The sequence below is a fragment of the Rattus norvegicus genome, chromosome 3 (genome assembly GCF_036323735.1).
Source record: "Rattus norvegicus strain BN/NHsdMcwi chromosome 3, GRCr8, whole genome shotgun sequence".
Lineage (NCBI taxonomy): Eukaryota > Metazoa > Chordata > Mammalia > Rodentia > Muridae > Rattus > Rattus norvegicus.
The window spans coordinates 24,059,361-24,085,353 of NC_086021.1; the positions used below are offsets into that span (position 1 = coordinate 24,059,361).

Below are 25,993 nucleotides of genomic sequence, written 5' to 3' on the forward strand. Positions count from 1 at the left end.
TTAATTTTTAGGTAGTTTTTAAAATGAAGGAAGGAGATTCAAGACTTGTGTGTGAGCTGGATGATGGCTTAGGGGCAGCTAATTTGAAAGAGGAAACCTTTCCTCAGCAAAGGCAAAGAGTGATACTCTGCACCTACATAGGCAAGAAATAAATATATTTTTTATTTATTTAATATGTTATTAATATGATACACACACACAAACACACACACACATAAAATCAATGAGTGTGCAAGAATCCTTGGAGATCAGAAGAGGGCATCGGACCCCCTAAAACTGGACTTAGAGGCATCTGCGAGTTATCGTGTGGATGCTGGGAAATGAATCCAGGTCCTCTTGAGAGCCTCTCTACTCTCAGAAACTGGGAGTCAGCAGACGTTCTACTACAGGCGCAAGGCGAGCCTGGTATGCACAGCGATTTCAAGTACAGCTTGGTGTACGTGTCAAGTCCTAGGCCAGCCAGGGCTACACGCTGAAACCCTACCTCAAAGAAGAGGAGGAAGGTATATCATGAAGGAGGCCTCTTGAAGATAGAAATGGACTGGAGTGAAGCAGCTCTAAACAAGGCAGGGCAAGGATTTTAGTTTCAGTCTAACTACAACCTACCCTGTGACTCTTTACTGCACACCATTTTCTTTAAGGACTTTTGTCCCTTCCAACAACTCAAAGTATGGTCCTCCATAAAGTCAGTCACTGCTAATCCCTTCCTAGAGTGAGAAGGTAGACTTGTAGGGCACATAAAACTTAACAAAATGCCTCTGGTTCCTCGGGCTACCTGTAAATTGTTCAGAGCGCTCTATGTCTACAGCTTTGGTGAGCCATCACCCATGCTGGGGTGGAACTTCAAAACCAAACTTTGTAGATGTATGTGCAGGTGTGTTTGTGTGTGTGTATGTTTCTATGTTTAGATTCACACACACCTTTGTGGGTATTTGAAGGCCCTTCTTTTTTTGAGACAGAATCTTTCATACATACACAGAACATAGCAATTAAGTCAAGTCAGCTTGCTACTCAGTGCCAAGGATCTGCTCTCCCCCTTTCACCAACAATGAGAGCACAAGTGTGTGCCACTAGCATTGGCTTGTCACGTGGGTGTTGGTATTGAGCTCAGACTCCTGTGCTTATGCAGCAATCACTTTACGGACTGAACCCTCTCCCCAGCCTCTGTGGTGAGCTTTTGGTGATGCAGCTGCCTTTCAGTCACACAGTTTCTTCTCAGTAACTAAGCCTCAATAAGTTAATTGATTTACCAAGCTAAAGGACACACCAAAGTGGATGAAAGCCTGTGAAGCCTCAACTCTACACAAAGAACTACATGCAACTAAGAAATGCTGAGACTTTGATAGTCTTTCCCGGGGAAGAGCAGGTCAATTTTTACCCAATACCAAGTAGTCAGTACTGAAAATATAAACATACAAGCAACATTAGACAGGTTGAATAGGTTATATTTATGTATGTAGGAAAATCTATACATAGTTGCATGTAAGAACAATTAATGAAAAAGGAGGTTGTGGACTTAAAAGAGAACAAGCAAGAGTAGATGGGAGTCATTTTAACATTTTATTTTATTTTATTTTCATCCTGTGTATGTGTGAATGCCCAAGGCAACCAGAGGCATCAGAGCCTGTGAGCTAGAAGTCCAGGCAGTTGTGAGCCATCTGCCAAGGGTACTAGGCACCAAACTCAGTTCTTCTGGAAGAGTAAAATACACTTCCAAATACTGAGCCATCTCTCCAGCCCACATGGAAGGGTTTGGTGGGAGGAGAAGTGGAGGGAATGGAGAAATGTTGGGATTATGTTATAATTTCAAAAGTAAAAGTGATAATTTTTAAAACACACTTAAAGCATCATGTCCCTCCCCCCCCCAACCAGAGAATCATTATGTCCTGGCTATCACCCCACATCCCTGTGGGATCACTGGGTAGATGAGTTCTAACATTTCTGCACAAAGAATGCCCAAGAGGACTGAGGCAAGACACCTGTGGTAGAGCCGCTGAGACACAACCCCACTGTACACTCAACATGTTTGTCACACTTAGACCTGTGTTGTGAGTAACATAGATATTACCAAATGAGACACATGCAAAAACATGAATACCAGACCTGTGCAAAAATAGCAGAACCCAGGCTACAAAAGAAGAAGACTGCATGCACAGTCCACTTAGCTTACTGTGTGCTCATTAACCACCACTTAGTGGAAGGAAAAAATACTTAGGCCCCTGCAATGGGTCTGAGTCATTTCAGCTGACCCCGCACTTAACACACATATTGTGGAATTTTCATTTCTGGTTTTCATAAGATCTTACACTGTTTTTAAAACCATATATGGAAGTTGTCTAGATATGATCTTTTCTGAGAATCTATTGTGGTTTTATGTAAAATAAAAACAGTGTGACATCATGACACAATGCTAATGATATAATGTTCAATTTCCTGTAATGCATGCAATCCCTCAGGGGTGTTCTCATTTCGAGTGTCAGGGCATACACAGTTGATACTTTATGAGGCAGAAATCACTATAAGATGTAACTAAGCTAGCTTCTAAGGTATTGGAGATACAGTTATTATCTTGTATTATCTGGACAGGCTCAAAGTGAATTCTAGGGTCATGATAAGAAAAGAAGAGTGATAATCAGACAACATGTAGTCAGTGGATCAGGGGAAGGAGCCATGATCCATGAGATGAAGACACATTTCACAAAACAAAAAGAAACAAAACAAACAATAAGAACAAACTCAGGAAAGGCAAAGAAACTAGAGCCTTCAGAGGAGGACAACGCTGCTAAAGCTGAACTTTATTCTAGTGGGAATCTTTCAGCTGCCTAATACCCAAAATGTTAATGGATGGATTTGTGTTGCTTTAGGCATCTAGTTCAAAGCAGAAATAGAGAGACTATTTCCCCCTTTCTCCTATGTATATAACAGTCCATCACAGGCCTGGAGAACAGTAAGAACATTGTATTCTTTGCCTGAAAGAAGTTTCCACAGCAGGTGACATCTGTTTAAAATAAACCATGTGCTCTCCTTTGTTCTTCTGAGGTCTGCAGTATTCATTGGGAAATCTTTCCACATCCTATTAAGCTAACTCTTGAATGTCAAACTTTTAACAAGCAAATATTCTTTTTGTAAAAAAAAAATGGAGTTCTACTTACAATTATGTATATTCTAACTGGGCAATATGACTGGCAAAGGCCTTAATTGAGGTTCATAATTCACACCTAGTGTATTATTAGGCCTTTGCTACACATTGGCATTTGTGAACATTGTACCATGACCCTGTTGTCTGCACAGCTTCTTGCAATTACTGTGATTACAAAGGACTTGTGAAAGCTGAGGTGACAAAGAATGGCATTCCACTCACCTGAGGGACACATCCTTTGCTCACACTAATCTAAATCCAGAAGAAAGGCTTCCAAGTCATCACATCTATCCACAGGAAACTGGTTAGCTGTTCTTATATTTTAGTGAGATACAAAGTAGTTAAGAATGGGGCGGGGGGGGGGGAAGGATTCCATTCAAATCCAAGAACACTCAGGAGCATGGCTCTGCTGATATTTTGAACTCTGGGGAATTCTATTCTGGGGAATTGGAAAAAATTATTATTTCTTTTCAAATTTTGAGTTATCCAGTTTATTGTACAGTTATCTTCTGCATAAAAAGCAGAAACCCTGATAACCTGAACTCAATTCCTTGAACCGATGTAGAGGTGGGAAATTATCAACTCCATAACTTTTCTTGGACTTCCACAGGCACCATGGTACATATCAATCTCTCTTTCTGTGTGTGTGTCTCTCTGTCTCTCTCTCTCTCTTCTTACACATATACATACACATACACATAAATATACACACTCTTGTGCATGCACGCGCGTGCTCACGCGCGCTCACACACACACACACACACACACACACACACTCACTCATGCTCACATTAAATTACCCAAAATGTAAGCTCTCAGCTGCTCCTGACACCATGGCTTCTCTCTGCCATCATGGACTCTAACCTTCTGGAAACATCATCCTAATTTTATTTTTAATTTGCTTTGGCCATGGTGTCTTTCAAAGCAATAAAGAAGTAAATAATACATACTGTCATGTATTCAGTCTTTAATGGATCAAATGTTGCTGTGTGGCCAGTTGTTAATGTATACTTTAACTCCACTGTGTCCCAATAGCCCTAAGAAAGCAGTGCAACACAGATACCTACAGTGTCCAAACATAAGAAATAGTCTGACAAGACTTCCTAAAAGCTGCCTGCAAGCCAGTCTTCTCCTATCTGCCCTTGGAAGATGTTGAACTCTCAGCTTCTCCAGCCCTACATCTGTATGGACACTGTCCTGCCCCTGCCCTGATGATAATGGACTGAACCTCTGAACCTGTAAGCTGGCCCCACTTTTTCCTAAAAGCAGGAACCATAGAGGTTGGCAAGGAAAAAGACAATAGACAAATGGGTTCTGTCTTTGATTAGAGTACTGAGCACTCCTTGAAGGAGGAGATAGTGAAGATACACTATTTTACACCTATCCTGTGATCAAAAATTATTACACAGATCAATAAGGAGGCAACAGAGAATCATTGATAGAGTGTTTGCCTAGCACACACAAGGTCATGGTTTCCAGCATCAGTACTCAAAAGAATGGAAAGAAGGGAGGAAAATGGAGGAGGGTGTGGTTGAAACATTAGAAACTATAGCGTGTCAAATGACTATCTTTCCAGTATCTTTTTCTCCCTCAATGACCTGCTCCTCCTCACACTGTACATAGTGTACTAGTGAACGCTCATGAACAGATCATAAGCACAAAAAAACACATGGCAAACTATGGTTTGAAATCAGAGCAAGTCATAATGTGGGATGCCTCAGTAGGTATGGTTTCTAAAAGCAAAGATAGATCATCTTTGACTGGTCTGTTAGTTTTTATCTAATACCTGTCTGCAATTTTCATGTCCTCTTTACATGGGTACATGGGTATGTTACTTGCTTCATCTTCTAGATTTTCCCAGCATTCTCTGCTGACTTAACAGTCAGCCTGTAAGAGAGGGTGTGTGCTCCTGGCACTGTTTGTTGCCAGCCAAGGCAGGCTGGTGTGCACACGTGTGTTCTTTCTTCACACTCAGGAGAGAGGAAAATGGACTCCCATTTTGGAGTGTTTTCCATAGAACTATCTGCAAAAGCAAACAGACTCTTAAAAATCCCTCTGGTGCATTTGTATCTTTGGGCTTTTGCAAGAAGGGGTGAGAAGGAAGAGAAAGGACGACTAACTGAGAAGGTTATTCTCATTCCCACTGCTGGCGAGGCGTTTGATTTCCTAAATATTAATCAAAATCACTCTTGATTATAGCAAAAACAACCTTTGCTATAATTTTAATGAAATTAATGAGAATATATGGTAATTCTGAGCAATCTTGCTCTAGAGATTAAAGAACAGCCTGCCAGGAAACATAGGAATAAAGCTTTAAGATCAAAATTTGCATAATTAAGTTTCTTCCCTACACTGCCCACCCCACCCCCAGCATCACTAGCTGTGCTAAGTTCTATGAAAAAAGATGTTTAAAGTCAGGTTGGCAAAGCCTGGGTTTCCCCCTGAGCCGGAACATCCTTTTCCAATACTGTTTTCGTGTTTTTAAAACTCATGCCTGCCAGACTAACAGATAGCCAATGACGATTGACCAAAATTCAAAGTGCAGAGGTTTTGAGCCCTCCTCTTAAATTCTTAAATGAAAAAAAAACTGCTTTCCTGCCACTTTGGTACCATACCAATCTGTGTGTCCTGCTCTATGGAAGTGTCCTGCCAAGTCGTAGCCTAAGCAATGTATCAAAGCCCCAAATGGCAAGCATTGTTTAAGAATACCGGACAGGGGGCTGGGGATTTAGCTCAGTGGTAGAGCACTTGCCTAGCAAGCGCAAGGCCCTGGGTTCGGTCCCCAGCTCCGGAAAAAAAAAAAAGAAAGAAAAGAATACTGGACAGAAAGGCTCCCCCCTCCAGTACTACTCCCTCAACAGAGGCTGTGAAGGCCTCAGCCCAGTCTACCACGTGCCCCTCTATCAGCACAACTAACTTTGGTCCTTTCAGGAGGGTATGTGTTTGTTCCAAGAGTACAGACAAAGCAGTAACCGCCTGTTTCCTGAGAATGTAAGGACACTCAGGACAGTGCACACATTACAGGTATTTGTGCCCTTGGCCCCACCCTCAAAAAGATCTTTAACATTTCCAAAAATCCTGTAAAATGTCAACAGGCCCATTTCCCCCCTTCAATGAGTAGTTCTTGGCTTTGTGATAAGGCTATAGCTGAAAGGTTAACAGTCTTTGATCAGAGGGAACAGAAATCATCATTTTTCATTATATGCCTCTATACAAAGAAAAAGCAGAGAAGAGGAAAATGTCAGGAACAGCTGGCCCTGTTTACAGAGAACTTCAAGCTGGATGCCACACACATCTGTATAATTAAAACATTATGTCCTCAGGCATGCATGTCTGTATCCTTGGTCTGTCCAAACACCTGGGAAAGAGTAAAAAAAATAAAAAAAGAGCACATGGGTGTCCACAGACACTAGCTAGACACAGGAGGCATTCCAAAGTGCTTCTACCATGTTTCTGTGTTTCAGTCAACATTTATTAGTGATTCAAAGCTCTTCTTGAGTGAATTTGTTTTTCTGATTTAAGCCACTTCTGTTTCCCTGGAAGTTCCTCTTACTCTGAGGAAGGATGGAATGTGCCATGCTACTGAGAGTGTAACATGGTAGGAACACTTTAGAAACCCCCAGAAGTTTCTTAAGACATTAAACATATATGTGCTCCGTTAGTCAGGAATGCCCCTCCTTGGTCTCTCAGACATGTTTCATTTGTAATAAAAACAAAGCAACTCAAACACCTATTTTCAGGAGAAACACGTGGAATACGGAAAATTACCCAAGAATAATAAAAAGGGTGATGCTGGCCAATCACATATCACTTGTAACACTACTGAGCAGACAGCAACACAGCCATCTTCCATTGCATGACAAGCAGAAGTGCAGGATCACTGGGGCAGTCCAGTCTGCTGAAAGGAATACAAGAAGAAACAGGGTGGGGAGAGAGGAGAAGGAAAGAAGAGAGAAGTAATACTAGAGAAAGGTGAGGACAGGTCATCTCCTATGATGCAGTCCAGCTACGCAGTGGGCTATCAGTCAGGTGCAAAGGCACAGAGTCCTGAGCCATGCTGCAGCTAGAATGCACCTTGACAGCGTGTGCAACTGCAGTCTCTGTGCCTGGGATTATCTGATGGTAGGGACCAAGCAAGTTCTGAACCAAGTGAGGAACAGCCCAGCCCATCTCTCCACTTTCTGACTTCTAGTCTCGTGGCTGGGACAAACACTTGACAGAAGCAACTTACAGAGGAAGGCCTCACACTGACTCGAGTCTTAGAGGATAAAGTGCATCATGGTGAGGGAAGCCTAACAGAGTGGCTCGGTAAGGGACCACAGGAGTCAGCAGATGACATGTCTCACATCTTAGTGGATCAGGAGTTCTGCAGCTCCCATCTGCATCAGTGATGCCCTGTATAATGTGTGCTGAGAAGAAGGATGAGAAATGGCCAAGTATTCAGGGTGTGAGATGGAGAGAGGGAGGTCTTATGTCTTAAGGACCATAAATATACCAGGCTTCCAACCAAAACCTAAGTCTGACTGCCCAAGCACGAAACCAGCTGTGCACATGAGCACGAGGAACTGGGCACTACAATTCCAATGTCAGAAAAGCCTATTCTATTTCAAGCAGTCAAACGGGGTTAGGGAGACCTCTGAGTACCGTTACTGCTGCACAAGCATAAGAGCCTGAGTTCAGGTGTGCAGCAGCCATGTAAAGGCCAGATGTGGTGGTGCTCGGCTGTTAATCTAGCACTGGGTATGTGTTACCTGGCTTACAACCACCCGCACTCCAGTTCAAGGAGATCTGGCACCCTCCTCTGGCACTGCATTCGAGTGAAGCACTTACATATGAGCAGCCAAAACAGACACAAAAGTGCAAATAAATAAATATATTTTTTAAAGTAGAAAACAATTGAAGACACATGGTGTTGCCCTCTACCCATGACATGTATGCAGATGTCTTCAGAATTACTGAGCCACAGGACCTCAAAAGTTTACCAACATAACTACAGGCTCACAGAGTTGTAAGAAGAAACATAAGAGGTTTCTTGCGCTTTGCTCAGTTTCCTCCAAAAGTCACATTATGGCCAGACATAGTCTATCATCACAATAAAAATACTGAAATTCACACAACCATACACTGGGTTTAGACTTCCGCTGTTTTACCTTCGTTCATTGGAGAAGGTTTGCTCATCCATACTTTTGTCAAATGTGTCATGAGACCCCACCACAGTCCAGGCAAAGAACAGTTACATCACTATACTGGCCCCTTCTCCTCACCTCCGATTAACACACATACTTGTCTCTACCTCTCCTAGGTCTCCATCCACTACCCACCTCAGACCCCAAATGACCACTAATTTGCTTTCAGCCTCCATAGTGAGGTAATTCCAACAAAGTAATACTTGTGGCATCGTACTGCTTGAAGTGTTTAACACTGTCTGAGTCCATTCACCCCAACTGTGAAGCCATCTCTCCCAATGGAGTGCACCAAGTGATTGTTACAGTTCATTCCATTGTCTGGGACATATGCGTTCATTCCAGTACCAGGCAATTTCAAATAAAGCTGTTATGAAAATTCATGAATAAGAAGCCTGGTGAGGCAGAGAGCTACCATATAAAAGGAATCAGAGAATAAGAAGACACACAAACCATCTTCTTACTTCAAATTGCCCACTATGCCTGGTTCAAAACAAAATCACTATAGCTCTGTGCTTGTGAATGGAAAACTTGGTATTTATCTGTTCTTCCTTCCATTGAACTGAAAAACACCTACCCTCTTGCACATCCTAGGGATATAACAGTAAATAAAGCAGACCAAAAAACCTGTTTGTGTACGAATCATATATTCAACTGGACTTAATAGATAGTATTCTGTAACTATACATTTCAAAAACTTGGTCAAAACCAAGCATCCCGACACATTCCTAGGCTACACAGCAAAACAAAACATGGGAGGAGGAATGTAGCTCAGTCAGTAAAGTGTTCCCTGTCTCCCTGTCTCCATCTCTGTTTGTCTCTGTCTCTGTCTCTGTGTCTTTCTGTCTCTGTCTTTGTCTCTCTATCTTTGTCTCTATCTTTCTCCCTCTCTACCTCTCTCTTTCTCGTGTGTGTGTGTGTGTGTGTGTGTGCATGCGTGTATAGACTAGAGACTATGGGTCATCCATCATCAGAAGCTGTTCATGTTATACATGCACACACAAAACTTTAGAAAGTAGTTAAGGGTGTTGCTGCTAATTTCAGATGTATGAAAAAAAATCTTAAGTTTTCTCAGGCATCAATATTCATGAGTTAGAGAAATGGAGGAGGAGGAGGAAAAGATCCTATTCATAACAGGAATCTATACTATACAATGCTTGGCAACAGCCCTGTGAGAAATGAAAATGAATAAGATTATAAAATAAACCCAAAGTTAAAAGAATCACATAGATCACATTTGAATGGGAAATATCAATAATGTAAAAGAAAATTACATCTTTTAAGATTTTTTAAATTATGCATATAGGGGCCGAGGGGTTAAATCTGTATTAGTGCAGTCCCTACAGAGAGGGCCTTAGATCCTCTGGACCTGGAGCTGTGGTGGTTGTAAGTGACCTGACCGGGTGCTGGTAACTGATTTCCAGCATCTGCATGGCTGCTTATATCTGTAACTCCAGTGCCAGGAGATTGAACACCTTCCTGACCTCTGAAGGCGCAAAGCACCACATGATGCACATCCATGCATGTAGGAAAAATATTTCTAGTGATAAAATAGTAAAAAATAAATCTAAAACAATATTTTAAAGCCCAAGGTAGGCCAGGCATAGTGGGGCAGGCCTCCAGTGGCAGCACTGTAAACCCTAAGGCGGAGGATTGAGATTTCATGGCAGACTGAGCTACACAGGAAGATCTTCTCTAAAAAATAAAAAATCAATGGCAGTGGGGAGGAATCCTAATAGCATTTAAAACTTTGAAAATTTTATTCTCAGCTGTAAGTGGCAGAAACTTGCAGGCAAGTAGATCTCAAAAACAAAGCATAATTTTAGAAAGACAAGGTTGGGGCTGTGCATAGAGCTCAGAAGCATTGGCTAGTAAGCGACTATGCTAGGTTCAATCCCTTGTTTATATTATATTCTCTTGGTTTTGTTGTACTAGATTATAAACTGAGAGCAGAGAAAAATATTTTACATCCTTGTCTGTTAACACAAAGTCCATGACTTGATAAACAAAAGATACTGACTTTTTAAAATAAGTCAATAAAGAAATAAAGAAATATACTACTTAAGATTAGGGCAAACAATGGGAATGACTTGGATAGACAGACAGACAGACAGATCAATAGATAGATATTGTAATGATAATGAAAAAAATGAAAAAAATACAGCAAAGGAAACAGGAAAAAAGAGCATTGTGAGCAGGAACCAGGAGAAAATATACACAAGGAACTGAGCCAAAGGCTTGACCAGGCAATTCATTAAAGAAGAAACTATCTTAGACAACCCCGTAGTAATTGGAAGCATGTAAACTAAATATAATTACAAATAAATAATTATAATATAATTGTATAATAAATGTCTAAATATTGTGGGTTTAGATCATGATAAAGTTGACAAGTGCTGGCAAGGCCATTACACAATGGCTACTTTGGTACACTGCTGGTGGCCAGAACCAAAACAGCCACTTCAGGAGATAGTCGGGTATCACTTCATAACAATAAAGTGATAAACACTGTGCACAGCAGAAACCAGTCTCCTGAGTATAATTTTGCCAAAGGAAGCATCAAACTTTTTGGTCTTACAACCCTAGATGCTAAAACACTTGAAGACCTTCATGTGCTTTTTAAATATGGTTTCTGACTATTGATATTTATCATATGACAGGTTAAAATAGGTTTTAAAGGCATAAGAGAGAGTGCATCTTCCACTAGCCATCAAAGTACATTTTTTTAAAACTTTTGTTATAAAAGATTTTCAAATTAAACAACAAACAAACAACAACAAAACCAAAAATAAAATAAAAGTCATGATGCACTGAGACTGGCGAGACCTAACATCTACCCATCTCAGTGACTTGCTATACAGTTAGGACAGCCAAAGCTCACCAGAGTCCAGGGTAGGTCTGAGATGAGTGGAGCTGACACCAACCCACAAAGATGGCCCCTGACCTCAATTCTTCCAACACATCTGTACTAAGGCAGCAAGGAAAACAGAAAACCTTGGTGTTTGAGTATATTGAAATCAAGAGAGGGAACTATAAAAAAAAAAAAAAGAAAAACAACAACAACAAAAACACATCTGCAAGCTGTCTGAAACCTTTATCCTTGCATTTCAGAGCAGAAGCAGGAGGGGCTTATAAGTTCAAGACTAGCCTAACATACACACAGAGATCCTGTCTCTGAAAAACTCTGCCAAGGTCTAGGCTGTGTCTTGGCAGTAGTAGAGCACCTGCATGATATGTACAAGGCTCTCCTCCTTCCCAGCCCTAGAACCACACACATATAGAGATATCTCAAGAGTCATGAGATAGATATCTTTGTCAGTATCACTGGTGCTCCACCAGTAGAAATCTACTGCTTGGCACACACTGGACGCTCTCTGCAGTCGTCTTCAGGTTGCAAGGCAAGTGAGCAGGGTGCTGTACCTGCTGGGTAAATGCAAGAGATTATGTGCCAAACATCTTACACCACACAGGACAGCACCCACGTTTCCCTTGCTTACAAGATATCTACTGTCAATCAACCAACTTTCCTTTTCCTGTTATTGCCCCACCACTACTTCCTGGAACCCAGAACCTCGTATATGCTAGACAGGTTTCTCACACTATGCTATCCCAACCCACATACAAGTTCCAGGCTAAAATTCAAAGGCCTGGTGCTAAGGAACTGCTCTGCTGTCTGCATCTAGAAACAGGCAAACCTAAGTAACTTTTCTCTGTCATAAACAAGGGCCCCCAGGTTGCCCCAGCTCCTGATCTAGACTTCTGAAGACCGATGCTCTGCCAATTCCACTAAGGGAGCTGTTCCACTGGACATTATACTCTCTGTATGAAGTCTCAACCATAGAGAAAATTCTAGAAAAATCTTTGGATTCACCTATCTCACGCCCAACCCCAATGGAGAGGGAACGTGACAACCGACAATTGACAGACACATCATGGCCTCATTCAAAGTGCTAGAAATAAAGAGATGTGCAGGTCACCAAATACCTCTAATGGTCATTGCTACTCAAAGAACGAAAGGGACCAGCTTCATGCTAGAGGTATACAGTCACTGCCACTGGGAAGACTGGGGAGAACTTTAGGGGTGCAGCATTTCAGCAGGACCCTACAACTACAAAGGTTTGTGCCTGTTGAGAAACTGGGGCTAAAATTCATTGGACACTCCTCCACTTTCATGGTGGAATATGTACCGTGACCTAGACTCTCCACCATCCAATGGGACTTACAATGTGTAGAGTTCAATGAAAGCAACACTGTGTGACTGTGAAGGCCACAAAGGGCAGATATGCAGATGTATGGAAAAGTGGAGTCAAGGTTTCATATACCAGCGGGTAGCCTCTAATTGGCTGTGTGGTTGAGGCTAGCCTTGAAGTCCTGGTTCTCCTGCCTCCACCTCCTGAGTGTTGAGATTACAGACATTCACCAGAAATCCAATGGTGATCTTATATATACCTACTTTAGAACAACAAATCCTCAGTCACTGGACCTCTGAGAAGGCTACTGGGAGAGCTGAGTCTAGAATAAACAAAGGTTCAGGAGCCTCTGAGCCAGGCTTTTTGGGAACCCAAGAGCAGCAGAGGAACAACATTAAAAATGTACAAAGTGACAGTAGATATAAAGTTGGAAAAGCCAAACCATCAGGTAGGAAGCACAACTGGAGACAGGAAACTCAGTGTGTCTAGAAAGTCTACTCTCAGAACCCAGTGAAGCTCCTGGCTTCAGGCCCCTCTGAGCAGCCTTTTCGTTGTCATCTCACACTGTGACCCTTCAACACCATTTCTCACGCTGTGGAGACCCCCAACCATAACTTTATTTTTGTTGCTACCCACAAATATCCATTCAAGTGGCTTCTGTACACTTGATACAGGTACCTGGTGTCTGTCTTGTACTGGAAAATGAAGACATGGCCTATACCACCAAAGGAGGGGCTGAAAACTTATCAAACGTCTCAAGAATGAGGCTCTAGACCCTGTGGAGGACTAGCTGACAAAATGACCCCAGTACCACTGAGGGAAAGAAAATTCTCCCTGTCCTCATGATGCCCAATTCCCAGGACTGATGAAGGCACTCAAGGAGCTTGAAGCCAATCCCATACTCTTTCTGGGGCACATGTATAAAGCTTGATACCCCCAAATCAGTGCACAAATTCCTGTTAGGAACCCAGCCTGTCCACTCAGTATAATTAGCACCGGGGTCATTGTGCTCTTACCCACAATTATGTACACGTTATTCTGGTTGGCTGTTTGCTGAGGGGAGTCTAGCCCCAAATTCAAGATCCTCCTGACTCAGCTCCTGGAGCACTGAGATTAAAAGGCATGTGTCACCATGAAGGGTATAATTAGGAAAGCATTTTTTTCTATTGGACATGATGTGGTATTTTGGATTCCTTTCCTTTCCGTAGGCTAGTGTGGACCTCATCACGTAATCTAGACTGCTCTCAAACTTACAGCAATCCTTCTGCATCATCCCCAAATGCTGAGATTACAGACATAGGCCATCACATCCAGCTTACCTTTTAAAAAACTTACATTTATCTACTCATTCCTTTCTTTTTCTGGGACTGAAGATAGAACCTAGGGCCTTGCACATGCTAAATATATATTCTACCTGACAATGAGCGACATCTTCAGCCTTTGGGGATTATTTTAAATGGATATAGAGTTCACATAACACAAGTCACCCTTTCAATGTGTCTAATTCAATGATTTTTATTATACTTTAAGAACATACAGCATTACGTTTCTCTATTTCTAGAAGGTTTTTATTACTTCCCAAAGCCTTTGCCCTTTAAGCTGTCACTTGCCATCATCCCCTTCCCCCTTTTTGTTTGTATAGGTGTGAGATCTCTGACCATTTCATGTAAACAACACTGTCAGGATTTGCAAAGTGTATTTATTAAAATGTTGCTGGGAACATCGAAGAAGTAAGATTAATTTGTACTAATCTGAAAGTGGCTACTGGAAGGTAGGTCCTGTGCTGAGCACTTTAGACACATTTATTTAATCCTGATAACTGCCACACCAGGAGAAAAGGGCCATCATCCCCATGGTATTACTGAAGAAACGAATAGTAATGTCCCCAAAAGGTTGCTAAAGCCTTTGGAGCTACATGTTGCTTACGTAGGACCAACAGTCCTACTGTTACTGACCAGTTCTTTTATTTTATTTTAAAACTTAACATATAAAGTAATGGGCTTCATTATGACATTTCATACTCCACTCATGCTCACTGTCCCCATTATCCACTACTTAGTCTCCCTTCTGATTTCACATCTGAGAAAAAGGTTCTATTTATCTTTTCCCTATTAACCTCCTCTTTTTCTTGCCACATTACTACTCCCTTACCTCTTCTCAACAGTCCTGCTTTATCTTCATGTCTTATGCATATAAATATATACATGGATCCACATATAGACTTAGCACATGAGGGGAAAAACTTGGGTATTTGTTTTTCGGGGTGACGTGTTTTACTTAACATGATCATATCCAGTTCTATCCATTTTCCAGCAAGGAATATAACTTTTTCTTTCACAGATGAATGAAATCCATTGTGAGGCTGGTAAAATGGTTCAGTAGGTAGAGACACTTGCCATCAAGCCTGATAACCTGAGTTTGATCCTTGGGACCTGTAGGGTGGAAGAAGACAATCAACTAAAGAAACTTGTCCTTTGACTTCCATGTGTACCCTACAGTGTGGCTAGACATATATACCCCAATAGTAAAATAATAATAAAAAGAATGATAATGATAATCATCTCAAAACTCCATTATGTACATGTATGTGCCACATTGTCATTAGCTACCTGTCAACTTCTGGGAGTCTAGACTGGTTCCATACCCTGGCTATTGGGAATAATCACAAACATGGTGCACAGCTATCTTCATGGTCCGTTGACTTAAGGTCCTTTAGGTACATGCACAGGAGTGGTGAAGCTGAATCATATGGGAGTTCTATTCACAGGTTTTGAGGAATCGCATACTAATTTCCACAGTGGCTGCCCCAATCTTGAGTAAGCCGCCCCCACCCCATCCTCATCAACACCATTCTAAGCTCAAGCAATTTCAATTTGCATTTCCCCAAAGACCTAGGATATTGAACATTTCCTCAAATATTTATTAGCTATTTATAGTTTGTCCATTGAGAGCTGTCTATCTGATTGGATGGTCCTGACTATGGCAAGATAGAATTGCAAAGCAGTTTGAAAAAACTCACTATGTACATTGAGTGTCAGAGCAGATAACTGTGGCAACCTTTCCAGGTTGGTGCATGGCATACATGTGTGTGATGCACCTGTCCTCAGAAGATGTTTCAGAAGTGGTAGAACACATTAACATTAACTCCCCTTGGTCTCTATAGAGTGATGTTTTCATCACCCTTTCAACTTTTGAGAGCTAAAGTGTGTTGCTACTTCCTAGCGCCTGGAGGGACATTGGAACCCTCCAGGAGTGCCAAGGTGCTTCTGGAACCTTTTGCATGCCTTCTAGAGTTGTTCAGGTACAACCCATTACTGAGGACCAGGAACAAGAATAAAGGGACACTGGGGCAGAGCTCCCTGGACCCTGCTACAGAAAAATTAGGTCCCTACCTTTAAAGCAAAGATACTTCTGGTTCAGTATTCTTAGGTCAAACGAAACAAAACAAAAAGGTCACAGAGTGGCGTTCTTATCTGGTTGAACCCTGCCATTCTTTCTGACCTGTAGCCACAGTCCCCTTACTTGGAAGTGAGGATATCTAACCTAAACAGTTGTAGTGTTGATTCAAAACAAGATGCATGTCAGACATGGTGGCACATAAGTGAAACTCCAAGTCTCAGGTGGGAGAGGCAAGAGAATCAGGAATCTAAGCCTAGGTCTCAGGAAGCAGAGGCAGGAGGATCAAGAGTTCAAGGCCAGCTTTGAACACATAGCAAATTTGAGACTCTATCTTTTAAAAAAAAGAAAGGAAGCAAACAAGGATGGAAGGCATATGATGGGCACAAAATACACCCAGGGAGTAGTACTTGATCTAAGATGGACACATTCCTGGACCAGAGACATCTTTTGCGATTATTACTCATTATATGGACTGATTGAACGGGTTTAGAGAACTCATTTTCAAAAAGCCACAGAAGGTTAGAAGTGGGGCAGCCTCCAGGTCTAAATGAATTATGCCGCATATTTAAAGATGGTGACTGTGGAGTCACAGAAGCCTGGGAGCAAACCCTAGCTGCCAATTATTCACTGTATGACTTCCCCTCTACCAGCTTCCCCCATCTCTCTCACTTCAAAGCAGGAAAACCTAAGGGCATCCACAGTCTAGTTTCAAAACCTCCATGCTATAAGATGCAATTATCTACCATGCACAGGGCTTTGCGATTCAACTCAGCAAAGCAAAAACAATTGACATTTACAGTCTCAGGCATCGCCCGCAGTGTTTGGGACACAAAGCTCAAGGATAAGGTGTGCTACTGGATACTTTTCTCTACAAAAGGACACTAGACAATAAAAATTTTATCCCCAAAGGGAGACTAAAATCATGAGCCACTCTTTATCCCTGTGATTGTTTGCTTTCTTCCCTCCTTAGCAGTCCATGACATAGATCTGACGTTTATGCTGGGTTTCTTCCTCTACCATATTGTCATCGCAGAGATACAAGTGTTGGCTGTCTTCACCCTCTGCAGCATCAGTTCTTAGAACCCAGAACCCAGACTGGCCATCTCTCTGTAGCTCACTGAAAGGTTCTTGTACCAACACCAACAGAATTGCCTTAAGAAAACCATTTCTGCATTCATTCATTCATTCATTCATTCATTCATTCATTTATCATAATGACCTGGGCAAGGAGTTCTCTTTCCCAGTGTTCCTTATATGTGACATAAACCTTGCTAGAAGTCAGTGCTAAGGCCAAGTTTGGTTTGCCTAAGCCTATGTTTCTCACTGGTTGGGTTTGCCTTCATTTTTAGAAAGCTCAAAGCATAATGCTGCTTTGAATCAACTACAATTGCAGTGTTTTCTTGAAGCCATTTTTCCCCTCCTGATGTGGAGACCGGACATAATAAATGAAAGAACACTCTGCTGGTCCATGCTTAAGATTGTATTTATCATAAGAAGACACTACTCAGACTTGAATGTGCCTGCAAATTCCTGGGGATCTGATTACTATGCTAAATAGGTCATTGAATCTGACACAGTAACTCAGGAGCTACTGCATTTCTAACCTTAGACCCCAGGTGATGCCACTTAGGCCTGGTCTATAAATTGAGTTGCACAAGGTGAAAGAAACGTGTTCCCTTGATTCAGCACAATTTCTGTGTCCACCTCCTCCACAAAATATGACCAGAGTCTCTAGAAGTGTAGGGACAGACACCAAAAGCACGTAAGATGCTGTTAAGAAGTACAAGTCACCCCCACCCTAATTTCCCTTTGTTGCTCTACTAACCCTCCGAGTTCCCGATGAAAGTGGCTAGAGAGTCTCCTGGGAAGCTCTCCAGATGCTTTTGCTGCAGGTGGCCTCAAGGCCAATTTTCAAAATGACTGCTTTTTCCAAGGTTTTTCCCAAGGTACACTGCTGGAGACAGCTGTTATCACTAATACTTGGCTAGGATTTTAACATCCTAGTGTTTTCATACCAGCCCTAAGAAGGTCCCATCCCTCATCTTCAATTCAGAGTTGGTTCAGTTCCAGAAAATCTTAGACCCTCACCCCTAGGCCCAGAGCAGCCAGGTCTCCCTATTCCTACCCCGATGCCACACCTCAGGCCAGCCAGGTAGAGACAAAGTCGCTCATGAACAGAGCGACCCCCAGGCACCAGGGCGGGGTCCCCGGGTGCCCCAGCCCTCACTCACCTTACCTGTCTGGACCAGGATGGCCAAGGAGAAAACGAGGTAAAGGAGGAGAGCAGTGAGCCTAGCCACCATGGCTGGGAGCAAGTGCAGGGCCCCAGAGGAGGACAGCTATCCCAGGAGGGCCTGAGAGGTGGGTGGGGAGGAGGGGCTGGAGAGGAGGAGCCTATCACAGCTGCAGGACCCCACCAACAGCTAGAACCACTTGAGCAGCTTGGCAGCAGTCTGGAGGTGGGACATAGGGGGGGGCGGAGGCGGGGCTAACAGACACCCTTGGGTCGCCTGATCCGGATTGGGTGGTGTGTCTACTTGCTGCCCACAGAACCCTCCCCTTCCTGCGTCACTATGGGAATGTCAGAAGAGGCCTGCGAGTATCAGAAGCCAGGGGGTGAGAAACAGCAGTGGAGACTGTGCTCAGAAATGGCCACCTGTGAGACCACCACACCCTGGCCCAGAGCTTTCGACCTGGCCACACCTTCCTCCTCTACTTCAGTTCTCCCAGCTGCGAGGACCCCAGCACCTCAGCAGCGCTTGCTACTCCAGGTTGAACTGGTCTGTTTGTGTAGCTGCTGGGAACCAGGTGGAAGCTGAGGATCAGGGCAGGCAACAGGGAGGGTGAGCTCAGTCCAGAGTAAAAGCTGTAGGGAACAGTTCCTGATGCTTGAGTTAGGGATGGCCTTAGTGAAGGGAAAGTTCACAGCTGCTCAGTCTACTGAGACTAACAAGTGCGCTGCAGCCTTTCCCCATGAATCTCTCTCTCTCTCTCTCTCTCTCTCTCTCTCTCTCTCTCTCTCTCTCTCTCTCTCTCTCTCTGCAAGTGGAGTCCACCTCCCTGGCAGTGAGAATGCAGATACTCTCTGCTGTGACAACCAAAAACCTACTGCAGCCTGGAATTGAAAGCTCCCAATATGAACAGGGCTGCAGCCAGCTCTCAGGACAAAGAAACACTGCTCAGGGTGGCAGCATGGAACCTGTCTATACCATCATGCTGCATAAGCTGCCCTGGGGCCACTTCAGAGCACCTCTCCTATTCCTATTCCTATGGGGCCTATACAACACATATACATATGCACAGGCAGGCAGGCAGGCGTGCACAGACACACACACAAACACAGACACACACACACACACACACACACACACACACACACACACACACGCATGCACACACACCCTAATGAAAACAATACTAAAAAGAAGAGAAATTTTCTGAGCCTTTAACAAAATCCTAATTCCCTGACTCAGCAAACCAAATCCTATATGCTTAAAGGGGAAATTAAAATTTATTGAGAAGGGTGCTCTCTACTCAGAAAATAAGGTTCAAACAGCATCAGTCTTCAAACTACACAACAGAGCTGCAGGGGAACTCAAGCCCATCCACTACCAGAAGCTGCGCATTTCCTACCTTGAGCTGGTACTAGAAGGTCTCAGCCCCATGTCAGCAGCTGCCCAGAGTAAGCCCACAGCTGCTGGATAAACCTCCGGGACACCAGTGTTTCCTCTGAACATAAATAATAACAATTACATGTTTCTATGGTTCACACAGCTCACCAAACATTCTTTCTTAAGGGCTAGGCTTTCCCACACATGAACTTGTACACATGAACACACATAAATATTTTTTTAAATAAAATTTAAAAGTATTTTTCTCCTCTAAGACTTAGTAGCTTCCAGTTGGACAATCTCCCCCTGAAAGTCTTTTTCATAACCATTCTAGCATTTAGATGTCAGCATTGACTACATTTGGCAGCTGATTATATACCACAGATCATGTCCCTCCTGGGTTATGCTCTTACCCTCAGTTCCCAGTGACTGGTTCCATTTCAGGCCTTTCTGAGCTCTTAAACAGCCACGCACAACCTTTGACACTCTGACACATTATCATCTACAAAGTTCACGCTTCAAGAACCATGACCGATTGCAAAAGAAAACTCTCTGAAGGTTTTACATCAGTTTACAGTTTTGTGCTGGGCCATAGCCCGCTCCTCAGGTTTCAGACAACTGTACATACAACCACTTTCCAATAACTGTGTGCTCTTCCTGGGCCAGGAAAATACAACCCCCAACAAAAGGCCACTCAAAAACCCATCTGTAACACAAAATCCCTTTGAGGAAATTTTTGATTCGTGCCTTTAAATTCTCTTTAGATAGAAAAAACTCACACCGAATATTTTAGGAGATTGTTAGAAGAATTTGAAAGTTCTAGAACGTTTAAAAGAAATCCATGCCTTTGGCTTTAACAAAAACAAATGCTCATCAAACTTCATCAAGCAGAAAAGGAGCCAGGAGGCATAAGCTTTTTAATGAGACTTTCTGTTCTCAGTTTCTCTGTTTTCCAGCCCAGCTGTTCACTCCCCCCCCTCCTCCAGTTTGCTATGTTTTAAATCCTCTAAAGATTAGTAATGATGGTCATAATTGTCTTCTGAGGAACAGACTAATGCAGGCACTCAAAACATAACATATACTAACAACAAATCCTGGCAATACGTTTATAAATGAAATTCAGAGACCTGAGGGTGAAATAAGTTGCCTTAGCATGGCCAAGATTCAAACTTGACAACAACGGTCCTCCCCTAACTATTACTCTATACTCTGTTAAACACAAAGTGTTTTCTTCCCTCCTGAACTATTTCTCTAAACAACCCCTGAACCTGCAGAAAATGTCCCAGCAGAACCAGAAGGTCCTCTCTGCTAGGTTAATGTTTCTGTCAATACACGGACAGAAAAACTGTGAAGTTGAAATGCTGTGGAGAGAGGTATGACTTCTGACACGTCCTCCTGGCAGAGATCATTGAGCAGGGAGAGCGGGAGATAGGTGTGGGGGAGGATGAATCTAGGACCAGTTTCCCAGTCCATCAGGGTGGATGAAAAGTTGTTCCCTATGGGCATTCTCCTGCCTTCTTCCTGCTACCTTTAGTGCTAGTGAGTCACAGAACCAGGTTAAGGGGCTTCAGGGGAGGTGAAGGCCACAGCTGTGGGGACAAGAACCAGAACTAATACCAGACACAGGTGTCTATACCATGTTCTCTCCCTAAGGCTCTTCAGCATGTTTGCCTAAGCCTGCACAGCTAACTACCACAGACAAAGCTAAATGGCTGTACCCTCTATCCTGCAATGCCTATGAAGCCTCGACATGGTTCACCTTCTCTGAACTTGCAAACCGAAAATTTTCATTACACTTGGGAGGAGAGCTGGCTGTATAATCCAGGCTGGCCTAGAATTCTCTATATGGCCCAGGCTACTCTTGAACCTAGAAAATCTTTCTGTCTCAGACTGCCCCAGCCTGTCCCAGCCTGCACGGTACAGGAACGGGCCCAGGTGAATGACCATGTCTAGTTTGTCAACTCTGCTGTATTTTCTTTAAACAAAACCTCAAATGCCCAATTTTTCAATGCACTTGCCTTGAGCTTTAGAACTCACGTGGTCATCCAGTCCTACCACATACCTCCCTCCACTCAGGGGTGGCATGTACCAGACACGGGGTAATTAGGAAGGATTTCTCCTTCCAAAGGAGCGACGGGAATATCTGGCTGTGAAAGCACTGGGCGTGCCTCTGGATAGGACTGGGGGTTTCCTTTCCCAAGGTCTTTCCTGCCTGGAGTTAGGAAAGCTGCATCTGCCTGTGGAGGAGCTGGGGTTCTGGTGCCCATTGGATGCAAAAGCAATGCTGGGTCCTTGAAATCCAGGACCTCTACCTCTCCCACAGGTGGCCCCTGTTTGATTTGACGGACCAAAGAAGCCGATTCTGTTTCGTGGTAGGATGGCCAGTTACCAAGTGCTGGGTGTGGCAAAGGAGAAGCGTGATCAGACTCTGGAGACGTGGTGCCAACATCCACAAAGCTCGAATTAGCCTTTGATTTGAAAGACACATCAATACATCGATTCTCCTGTGGCCTTCCAGGGCCTGCCCTGGTTCAATTGGTGGGTATTCTACATCCTCTCCATTCTCATTGTGATAATTGCAACTGTCCTTAGTACAGATCTCCAGGGCTGCAGCATGGTGGAAGGAGTGCTCCAGCGCTGAGGAGCAGGCTGTGGAATGGTCACCTCTGACCGTGGCTGGCCAGACATTGTCCAGGGCCAGCCTGCTGCTGATGTGAAAAGCCCAAGCCCCAGGAATCCCCAGGTTGCTTAGTCTAAGAACGGTGGAAAGAGTGGATTGTAACCAGTCCATTCATCCTCCTTCAGAATTCATATTGAAATCAAAAGACTTTAACGATCAAAGCCAAACTTACCATGCTATGTCAAACAGAAGCAAAGCTTCTAAGTAACTGAGATAAATACCATACAGGAACTTTGTTATAAGCTGCCTTTTGTTTGGCATTGTGTATGGAACACTAAGCCATCAGGTTATATGTCTGCTCCAGAAGCCCAAATCAAATATTCTGTCAAAAACCTGGCTGTCTTGAGAGCAAACATGGAATGCAAGAATATTTTATGCTTTCTCGATGAGAATGAAAACTTAAATCGGACTCAAGCTTACTTAAGCTTAAAATTCATAAAACACTTAATAATACTGATTTCTACAAGCCGTGCCTACACCAGTACTTATCAGTCTTCACTGTGCTCTGCAAGATAGGGGTGGTAGCTGTGCTAGATCTTAGTGAGGAAAAAGTTGGTTTTGAGGGGTTAGCTAATCTTCAGATCATACAGCCCAAAGTTGGCAAAGCCACGGCAAGAATTTCATGCTAACAAGAAACTTTGTCTTACAAACATCTCTGTGTACTCTGATTCACATGGACTAATGTATTCATGACAGAGGATGATAGATCTATCAGTACTTTTTAATGACCAAGTCTAAAACAATTTTTGAGCAAAAGTTCAACATGGGTAAGATACAAATGTATTAATCAAAATGAGGCTCAGTATTTGGGAACAGATCTTCATTTTCTCTGTAGAGTAGACCATGAACCCCTGTTAGTTCCCAAGAATCTCTTTTCTCAGAGGAGTCTCACCAGATAGTCCCAGCTATCCTGAAACTCGAGATCTTCTGCTGGGATGTGGCACTACTCTTGCCGGCTCAGTCACCTACTATCTCAGTGTCAATGGTACGCTTGCTGTGAAGAGGACAGCCATGTGTAAGATGACTCCTAACCCTAAGAGAAAGCTCGGGCTAGGAAGGCTCTGGAAGGCTGAAGGAATGCCCATTCAGAGCCTGCCCCACATGTGGCCCATATATATACACCCACCGAACTAGATAAGATGGATGAAACAAAGAAGTGCAGGCTGACAGGAACTGGATGTAGATCTCTCCTGAGAGACACAGCCAGAATATGGCAAATGCATAGGTGAATGCCAGCAGCAAACCACTGAACCGAGAATGGGACCACCCCATTGAAGGAATCAGAGAAAGGACTGAAAGAGCTTGAAGGGGCTTGAGACCCCATATGAACAACAATGCCAACCAACCAGAGCTTCAGGTGACTAAGTCACTACCCAAAGACTGACCCTGGGCTCCAACTGCATAGGTAACATTGAAGAGCCTAGTAAGGGCACCAGTGGAAGGGGAAGCCCTTCATCCTGCCAAGACTGAACCTCCAGTGAACGTGATTGTTGGGGGGAGGGCGGTAATGGGGGGAGGGTGGGGAGGGGAACACCCATATAGAGTGGGAGGGGAAAGGTGTTAGGGGGATGTTGGCCTGAAAACCAGGAAAGGTAATAACAATTGAAATGTAAATAAAAAATACCCAATTTAATAAAGATGGAGAAAAAAAATCACTCTGGAAAACGGGACCTAACCAATGATATCAATCCTGTGTTTGCACGAAATACCAAAGCTCAAATTATCCCAGACTATGTAATTTCCTCAAAAGTCAACAATCAAGAATAAGAGGGAATGGCTAAAAAGAGGTATTAAGATCCAGTGAATCATATAACGAGATCTTTGTTCACTGGGGCAAGTATTCATCATTCTAGTCTAGGTTTCTACTGCAATAATGAAGAGAGTTGAGGTTTTCTTCAGTTCTCTATCTCTCTCTCATTCTGTGTACTGTCCACTAGCCACTACCTGTACCCAAGTGTATTCACCATACTCTGCTGTACTGGCTGGATTTCGTCACCCTGATGCAGACCTGAGAAGAGATTGCCTCAATCACACATGCCTGAAGGCAAGTCTGGGGGAGGGGCGCTTTCTTGGTTAATGATTGGTAGGAGGAAGAGCAGTTCACTATGGGTGATACCACCCTAGGGTACCATCTCTGGTTGTGTAAGAAATCAGGCTGAGTAAGACAGAGGAACCAAGCCAATAATAATGTTCCCCTATGACTTCTGCTCCAGTTCCTACCTCCTCCTAGGTTCCTGTCTTGCTTTAGTTCCTGCCTTGGCTCCCCTAATGCTCTGTGTGACCCAGGACAGTAAACCAAATAAACCCTCTCCTCCCCAATCAGGTCAGTGTTCGTCCCTTCTGTGATTTGTCATATTCAATTGCTAAGGTTTCTTTTCATTTGTTGAGACACAGTCTCATGTAGCTGATGATAACCTTGAGCTTCTATTCCTCCTGCCTGCACCTCCCAAACACTGGGATACCAGGTGTGATACTAAACCCTGTTTGTGTGGCACCAAGGTCAAAACTCTGGGCTTTGTGTCTGCAAGGCAATGTTCTACCAGCAGAGCTTCAACTCTTGCCCTCAGTTGGTGCTCGTAGAAATTAGGGTTGCAAATAAAACACACCACAGAAGACAAAACTCCAGGCTGAAAAAATGACTTAGCAGGGAAAGCCACTTACCTACAAGAGCTTAGAGCTATACCCAGAATGCACGTGGTAGGGGGAGAGCACAAACTGTGACAAACTGGATTCCGACCCAGACACCTCCCCAACAGCTGCGTCCAACCCCCAACTCCCACACAGTAATGTAATTATAAAAACTGAAACCAATCAGGAAGAAGAGACCCTGGAGCCCCAGCCCATCCCACAGCAGGGTATTGCAGCTGGGAAACCTCTTGAGTTTGGAAGTGGACAGCTTCAAAGCTTCAAAGAGAAGGAAAATACAAATCATGCAAGAGTGGAGCTAAATAAATGCCTTCTAATGAGACATAAATCAATATCCTGGCGTTTGCCACAGCGCCTGGTAGGAATCTAAACAGTTAATTTACCCTCCACACTGAGGTCGTTTATGAATGCTCACAGATAGAATTTGTCTCCTAGAAAGAAAAACTGTATCACAAAACAGAACAGCCATGCTGGCCTGCCTGGGACTAATCCCTTCCCAGGAACTACTCTCTTCCCTACCTGAGTATGCATATGTTTCATAAGAGGCCTGCAAACATGAATAATGTATGACCTCTGTTGGAGGAAGAGATTCCAGGACTAGGAAAATGTTCTTCTCCTTGGAGGAGTACAGCAAAGCATCCAGAGGGAGCTAGGACCATGATCCTGAGCTACTTTAGTTTACAAATGTTGTCCTCAATGCTGGGCATGTGTGATGCAGTGTTTCAACCCTTAAGACAACGATACTGACAGAATCTGGAGGAAAGAAACTTAACCTAGGAGACAGTGTTAAGTATGCAAACACTGAATGGGAGGCAAAGCCCACGCTGAAAGGGGAGGTAGCAGAGTTGTCACTCAGAGTAGTGGTAGGATAATTCTGCCTTGCATTTTATGTTATTCCATTGTCTGTAGTTTGTCTCATTTTATTAAGCGTGAGGCACACCAAATTTGTCAATCACTCTGGTCATGTCTCACGCTGCTCCTTTCTGGCACACGCCTGTGTCTTAAAAATTGTAGTATTTCAAGCACTCAGCCCTCCTTCCAAGGGGCTCTAGGTACAACCTGGGGAGAGAGAGTCTTTAAGCTAGAGGGTAAGAGGTTAGAGGAGAAAGGATAGAGGCCAACTGCTAAGTCTGTTCTAGAGTCTA

General features: G+C 43.4%; 1 long non-coding RNA gene across 2 annotated transcripts in view; it reads right to left on the minus strand.

Moving 5' to 3' along the window:
* The window catches only part of LOC120101875 (uncharacterized), a 50,225-nt gene that overhangs the window by 11,496 nt on the left and 12,736 nt on the right, over window positions 1-25,993 (minus strand). The window lies entirely within an intron of this gene.